Source organism: Crassostrea angulata, chromosome 1 (assembly GCF_025612915.1).
Source record: "Crassostrea angulata isolate pt1a10 chromosome 1, ASM2561291v2, whole genome shotgun sequence".
Lineage (NCBI taxonomy): Eukaryota > Metazoa > Mollusca > Bivalvia > Ostreida > Ostreidae > Magallana > Magallana angulata.
This window is the reverse complement of record NC_069111.1, coordinates 32,100,742-32,109,362: the sequence shown is the minus strand read 5'-3', so window position 1 is coordinate 32,109,362 and position 8,621 is coordinate 32,100,742. Positions and strand designations below refer to the sequence as shown.

General features: G+C 32.4%; 1 pseudogene; it reads left to right on the top strand.

The window, feature by feature from the left end:
- Nucleotides 1–1,143: 1,143 nt before the first annotated feature.
- Nucleotides 1,144–4,735, top strand: LOC128171658 (uncharacterized; annotated as a pseudogene).
- Nucleotides 4,736–8,621: the final 3,886 nt, after the last annotated feature.

The following is an 8,621-nucleotide window of genomic DNA, read 5'->3' as shown; positions in this document are numbered from 1 at the left end:
GAAATTTGAACTAAAATTTACAGATTTTGTTTATCACTGAAATATTGTTGGTAGTACTGTAATATTCAAAATTATGATTTTATCTGTTAGTCAACATAATTTTGCATATTTTCTGTTGGTTTTATCTCACTTTTTCCTTTAGATATTTGAATGGCACACACTACAAAAATATTGAAAAATGCTTAAAAACGATAAAAGACACCATATCTCAAAATTTTGATCATTGACCTCATATAAATTTTATGCATGCAGAGTAAGGTCAATATACCTCGTTTAATGCTATAAATGTTTTAATATTATCATCATTCAGTTTTTTGTAAAATTGAATCAAAAAGGGTAGGAATTTGAAAACTAATAGGGGAAATTCGGACTGGAATATTCATAAAAATTGTGAATGAACATTTAATAGTTTGTGTCTGTTTAGTGTCACTGCCATTCATAAACTGTATTTCATATTTAAAAGAGTTAAACAATTTGTATTATTTTCACTATTAAGAAAATTTCAATCCTACTGAAAATTTTTAGGGACTTTTTTCAAATTTTCAAAAAATATTCAATGGCCATTATCTCAAAAAGTAGGGCATTGACCTACTTTTTGAAAGTGAAAAATAGCACTACCATGATAGGTCTTTAACACACAATAGATGGTTTTTCATTATCATGCGTAAACGTATACCTTAATCAGAGAACTATGCGTACAGTAAAATTCTAAATACATGCTTAAAATTGCTCTATGCGTACAGTATATGATATAATGAAAAAACATAATATTCTGACGAAATTTTCTACATTTATTTGCAGTGACATCAAACGCCAACTATGAAGTCAGATTACTCTCTTGGGGTATATATCTACATGTACCTCTACATGTCCCTTATTCAGTCTTAATGACTATTTTGTACATAATAATCATTTCAATTTTGGAATGTGACCTTGGATATTGATAGTAAAAATGTTCATTGAAAATCATGCTGCAAAAATTCAATATTTTAAATTTTTCTTTTTACAGATTATTACCATGATAACGTTTTGAATTGTTAAGGAAGTTTGTTTAACATCCATTTATTAATTCATTCGATTAAAATCTTCAACTGTTCGCAGAGCTACGTCTTCTATTTGTTTGTTTGCTACGACAAACAGCGCAACCTACAACTGTTCGCTTCCGTTCCTACACTGTGCATGTAATATATTAGAAATTTCTCGCGTTACGATAGTATAGCGAGAAATAGTTGTCCTTACGATATAAAAACGTATTTGTTTGCATAGAAACGGAAGTTTTTTTTCGTATAGTAATTAGCATTTGTATACTTAGTGATAGCCAATGAAATAAGAGAGTCGAAATGACGTGTTAGAGTATTTTTCTGAAAGTTCTAGTGGTCAGTTTCTAGCGCACGCTCTAACCGAGCAAGTCAAGTTTATGGGGGGACGCTAAGACAATGGAGATGAATCACGCAATTTTTGAACATATCAATTTGGCAGTTTCCCGTCAGCAAACAGACCTGTTAAACAATTTGGAAAGAATGATAGACTTAAGACTTTCAAATTAACCGCATTGAAGAAAATCTTAATGAGCATAACGTGTTCAGGAGGAAGGGCAACGAAAGCAAATATAAGCATGAAGCCCGGGTCTCTTCGAAATTAAAAGAAGCAAACGAGCATCTGAATTCCAACACGGTGAACGAAGAAATGGTTGAGGTCGCAAAATCTAGCATAAATGAAGGTATGGAACTGGTGAAAAGAGACAAAAATTAATAAAATTAGCAGATTCGTCCCAGTTAGGATGGAAAGTGGTAAAAGAATATGAAACGAATCCAATTGCGGCAGACTCGGACGACGAGAAAAAGATGTATCGGGCACAGATGAGGGCGGAAAGAAAAGCCAGAGGGATAGAATTTCCAGGAGACTGTCTTACAGATTCGCGCCTTATTACAAGAAGCCCGTGGCAGAGACTGCAACGTGAATGGAGACAGATGACAAGTCAACAGCATCAACTAAACCGGGCAGATGTAACGACTGTGGGGCAAGGGGCCACTGGAGCCGGGACTGTCCAAGAAAAGATGAGTCTAACAAGATGAGTAAAAATTTTACTTCAATTTTGAAACAAAAATGTATGTTAAAGTAGATAACAATTTATCAAACAGTTGTAGTCCTGTTGGTCGTTTGAAATCAAAGGTGAGTGAATGGGAAGAAAATGGAGCAAACAAAAGCATTGTTCAATTGATCAAGGTTGGCTATAAAATTCTTTCAAAACCGAGCCATCGTCAGTAGTATTGCGTAATAACAAGTCAGCTTTGAACGACAAAGATTTTGTTACAAAAGAATGGCAAAACTTATCGAACAAAGGATGTGTATCAAAGGTTGATAATATTCCCAAAGTTGTCAATCCATTAACGGTTGCAAAAAACAGAAACGGTAAGTCACGTTTAGTTCTTGACTGCAGATTTATCAATCCGCATTTGCATAAGTTTAAGTACAGGTATGAAGATGCTTCGGTAGCTAAAGAAATGTTGCGAAAAGGGTATTTCATTTTCACATTTGATTTCAAATCTGCGTATCATCATATTGAGATTTTTAATGATCACAAAATTTTTTGGGGTTTTCTTGGGAAATTGATGGGAGAAATCAATATTACGTTTTTAACGTTTTGCCTTTCGGTATATCAACTGCTTAATATATATTTACAAAAGTTTTAAGCGAACCCGTGAAGTTTTTGAGAGCAAAAGTTATGAGGATCATTACTTTTCTAGATGATGGCATTGGGGCTGAATCTTGTATAGATAAAGCAAAAAATGTTAGCATTTGCGTTAAACAACAGTTATAAAATCTGGGATTTTTGTTTGCTGATGATAAATGTGAATGGCTTCCAACACAACGTAGAATTTGCGGTATGCCTGTTATGGGATATGGAAAAAGGGAAAAAATTTATTGCAGAAGATAGAATTGAGCGACTTAAGTCTTCTTTAGAGTTTGTACATTTGAAGGTAATGAAAAATAAAATGTTTTTTCAAGTTAAAGAATTAGCAAAAAGTGTGGGTCAGATTATTTGAATGAAGGCAGTTATTGGTAACACTGTTAGACTGAAGACAAGATATTTGTATGACTGCATAATGAGCAGAGCAAGGTAAAAATGTCTGTTAATGCTTTCAATGAAATTGAATTTTGGCGAGAAAGTTTAAATCGTTTGAACGAAAATGGCTGTCGTTTAGAAAGTTTTGATGCATCAGATGTATGCAATTTTCAATTATTTTGTGATGCCTCGGATGTAGGCTATGGTGGTTTTATTGAATATATGTGGGATGAAAATCAAAAGATCAGTATTGGAACTGTGTTTGGTAGTTGGACAGAAAATGAAAGTCAAAAAAGTTCAACGTGGAGAGAGTTACAGGCTGTAAACAGGGCTGTGAAAAGTAATGTTTCACATTTAAATAATGGAAAAGTTAAAATTATTTCATATAACAAAAATGTTCCTACGATTTTACAAATTGGCAGTGAAAACCTTATTTGCATAATATTGCTGAAGATATTTTAAATACATGTTCAGAAAATGATATTCAAATCAATCCTGTTTGGAAGCCATGGAATGAAAATTAAAAAGCAGATACTTTGAGTCGATTGACAGATATGGATGATTGGTCTTATGAATTTTTTTAACATTTTGAGAAAATGTGGGGTGTTCATACAGTGGAAAGGTTTGCTACGCATTATAACAAAAAGTGCGTTAGATTTGATTCATAGTATTGGTGTCCAAACACAGAATGCGTAGATGCTTTGAATGCTTGTTGGAAGGGTGAAAATAATTGGTTGGTTCCACCTCCACATTTGATAACAAAAGCTATGAACAAGCTTGTTGCAGACAAGGCAAAAGCAAAGTTAATTGTGCCGGAATGGAAATCGGCTCCATTTTGGCCGATTTTGTATGACGGTAAAAAATTTAAAAGTTTCGTCTTGGGAATATTAACCAGAGGAAAGATTAATTACTCATGGAAAAAGTAAAAAATCAGTATTTGACAAATTTCCTTTGGATTTTAAGATGGTTGCATTTAATATAAAATTTTAAAGTTTGAAGCAATGTATGCATGAAATACAAGTCTGACTAAGCATTTTTAGATAAAATGTTTGTGCATGTTGGTGATGTTTGATTTTTTGAATTTAGGATTAAACAGTAAATTACAGTCACACGTAGACAGAGCAGTGGTGGATAGCGGAGTTCCTTTACAAAGTAACCTCGGAACACTTAGCAATCAACTGTCAAAGTATCTTCTGTTATCGAAAAGTGAAAGTACAAATTGTTTGCATAGAAACGGAAGTAACGTTTCGTATAGTTATTAGCATTTGTATACTTAGTGATAGCCAATGAAATAAGAGAGTCGAGAATGACGTGTTTGAGTATTTTTCTGAAAGTACTGGTAGTCAGTTTCTAGCGCACGCTCTAACCGAGCAAGTCAAGTTTATTTTAAAGTTTAATGTTTAATAATAAATTAGGTTTGTGAGAATGAACCCGCCATTCATTTTTGTTTACCTCACAAATTAATGCTGCGGATACAGGTTTCCATAGTTTTTCTACACAAAATATTGTGAAATTTTTATCTATGGTTTTTCCTGGGCGGCGAGGGAAGCATAGTTGTATTGTGTTTATGTACTAGTATTTTGTATTATTAATTACATGTGCATGGTTACAATAATATTGCTCTGTTTACGATGAAATAAAAATAAAAATCCTAGCGTCCCACCACAGTGCGCTAAAATGCATCATATTGTTTGTTGTTTTATTTATGTTAGTGAAGTAAAGTGTGGACTCATGATTTTAAACTTCTTTTTTTTAGATTATATCCATGATAACGTTTTGAATTGTTAAGGAAGTTTTTTAACATCCATTTATCAATTCATTTGGTTAAAATTGATTCGACAAACAGCGCTACCCAAAACCGTTCGCTTCCGTTCCTACACTGTGCATGAAGTATATTCATTTTTATAGCGCGTAGACTCAGTGGATCGGTAGATTAAGTTCCTTCCGTGATCTTGTCTTAAAGTTTTTGACTCTATCTTTATAAAAATGAACATTGTGATAAAGTCAAACAAACTAGTTTCAGTAAGAGTCCACGTCCTACCCCTGGCAATCAAATCAGCCAGCGAGCAGCATCACATGTTTCTTCTATGTTAAAGTTTTTGACGTCCGAAGACGTCTAATTGTCTTGTGATTTAAAAAATTGAAAAAATGAAATGCTTATAAAATGTGTGTCTATATTACGCTGATATTATGCTGATATTTACAAATTTTAAGCATAATTTATGATGTATTATACTTTTGTTAACGATTATTTAGGCTTGATATCAGGTGCCTCAACCCCTCAAACAATAAAAGTTCAATACTTAATACTGTCGGACAAAAGTAATTATCAAATCTACCTTATTCTATGATTATTTAATGTGATGGATATTCATTCATTCCACACCACATTTTAAAAAATCGTTGTCTGTTAAATTCAACAAATACATGTTGAATCATTATTTTTCCTATGGAGATGATCTTTTTGTTCTTGTTTTTGTTTTTGGTAATTTTTTTTTTTCGGGGGGGGGGGGGGGGGGGGGCTATGAATTTGGATCCTACTTCCTGAACCAAAAGATCACTAATTCAAGTCTCATAAGAATGAAAAGATCAATACATATAACTATGTTTTTCGAATTAGCAGAGAAAGAGAGAGAGAAATTGGTAGTCTTTACTAAACAATATGTATAATTACACACCAAAAGAGCCCGGCTTTTAGTACTTTGAATTTTGTAGATTTACCCCTGTAATTTATTATTGGTGTATCTAATGGATACTATGCCTGTCTTTATGTGTAGCGTTTGCAAATAGTGGGGTGTGTGGAGTATGTATTAAGCTTACTCTTTCTTTTTATTAATAGTGAGATATCTAAGATTTTTTAAATATGTTAAGTTTAGTCCAATTCAGCTTATTTCTCGTGTTTTTATGGCATTGATTTAAAAAAAAGCCCTAACATGTGTTGAATAACTGTTACACTTCAGTTCAATAGAATATATAGTTTGGCTTGCAAATATATTGGGGTTTTTCCCATAATATACATGACTGTGTCGATGTATATCTAACGCTAAACTACAGATTCTGGAGAGTTTCTACAAGTAGAAAAATGTCAAACTTTAAGACAACATATTTGCTACATTATTGAGAGTACAAAGACAGATTTTTTTATATATTGTATAGGTGAATGTTCTTTTATAACTAAAAATAGATTAAGTGAATTTAAATTGCCACTTTCTGACTTTTTAGCAAATAAAAAATATATATCTTTACAATTTTACAAAAAGTTGGAAACATGCCAGATTCGTGACCTATCTGCACTTAACAGAAAGAATATTTAGAAATACTCACAAAATGATTTTCACTAGTGTATCTTGTTAGTAATAACTCTAAACGAGTTTTTGAATTTTAATTTTAACTGAACTCAGAATTCATAACAAGAATTTGGTGAATTATGCACAATTTTATTCTTTAAAGGGGCTAAACACAGCTACAGAACCTATTTTAGACTGACCACATAAAAAAAAATTATGGCAAATTAATTCAAATAGATGCACACTGTTACACATAAAATATGAAGTTGATCAGAGAACCTTCACAGGATGAATCTTTGCCATTCAGTCAATTGAAAGGTGACTGATAGGCAAATGAAATGTGGCTGAATGGCATATCTGTGCCATTCAGTCACCTCTCCAGACCATTCCGTTATCATTCAGTTGACTGAAAGGCAGAGCTTCAACCTGTGCTTGCTCTCACCACCTTTTGCATGGATTTCTCGTAGACATTCTCTTAACAATAAAGTAACAGAAAACTACAAATGTAACATCTCTCTCTCTCTCTCTCTCTCTCTCTGTGAAACACGAACTGATCAACTTTATTTATAACATCGTTTAAGTGTATTCCAATCATTCCTTTTTCCAATTGTTTTTTTATTTAATGATATTCTTAATTGAGGTTGCTTATCTAACTTGCTGACAGTCGAGGACCTCCCCTACCGCCTTACCTTCTTCGAGTTCATTGTTCATGCTTTTGAAATTAAAATTTGTGATCGGAAATGGAGGCCGTAAGGTACTGGTATTTAACTGACTCACTTAACCTTGGAATACATGTAGTTTCTCAAATCAACAGAAAATTACTTCATTATTAAAGATAAAATGTAGCATAATGCATCATGATCAAAAGGATATACATGTAAGTAATATAGGCGAAAATATATACAATTTTGTAATGAACACTTATAATTTAAAAATTCAATAAAATATGACGCATGCAAATTTAAAACTGTATTCTACAGTTCACAAGCCCGAAATTCGTGCACAAATACCTGTATGTTTTTACAACACAGATAAACAGCAAATCGGCCATTTCTCGCGTAAAAATGCACGGCGTCGCGTTTAAAATTTCGACGTCTTGCTAGAAACGGAACAGTTTTCGGCATTAATTTCATGATGTGTATGTTTAAGTCACACATATAAGTTATATACCATTGGATTTGATAAATTCAAGGCTTTTTAAAATGTTTTGTGCTGTTTATATTTGAAACACGGCATACATGTATTCGGCCAATAACGTGGCTTTTTCTTACATATCGTTGATTTTAAGATAAATAATAATCGATAAAATCAACTCCTGCCAGTATTTCAATACTTTTATTATCAGTTTAATTTCTTCTGAAATTATGCCTCCGTCTTTGATTCAGTACTTTGATTATCAACTTTTCAGATATCATTTAACAATTCACAAACAAAAACTCTTATTAGAGTTTCAATTCTTTTCATCTTTAAATTTTGTGCTGTTTTTTTTCCTTGAAAATTCTTTTTTCTATGAATTACTAGTAACTGAGAACATTTTCAATATGAACTAATATAATATGTAAAAAGTCAACGTTTTTCATTTACTTCACGAATGCTTTAAAACGAGTTTTAAACTTATCTAGCTTACAGTTTGTGAATGTTTTTTTTCTTGGAAATCCATGTTTTGCCTGATTCCAATGTATATAAACGATCAATACAACAATCTTCGTTTTCCATCGTTAAATATTCTTTTCAGTAACGTTTTACCAGTCTCATGGGTCACTGAAATGTTCGGTTCCTTTGTTATATATATATATATATATATCCTTTGCCCTATCCTTTCTGAGACAATATTTTTACTTCGTTGGATAATCTTAAAGAGGTTGGATCCGTGAAGCTTGAAAAAGAGACAGAGAGTGGGCGATGAAAATAGGTATTTATTAGAGGAGCGCAATCGAGTAAGTCTTAATAAAAAAAAAAAACAAAAACAACCCGGTCTCGTTTAACAATATGAATAAAAACCAGATAAATAAAATGAGACCATGGATTAATTAATTACAAAATAAACAATACCATGAACAAATAAATTGATATTGCTATTCATATAAAAAACCTTTTGACTTAACATGCTTAATAAGAATACAGATTATTAACAAAATACTTACACAGTATCAAGAAAAAGGACTTCTGCGCGTCATTTTTGCTTCATGAACGTTTGGCAGCGAATGACAAAAAGCCTATTTACGTACATAACTTGTACCATTACGGAGATCCTATGAAGTTGCACC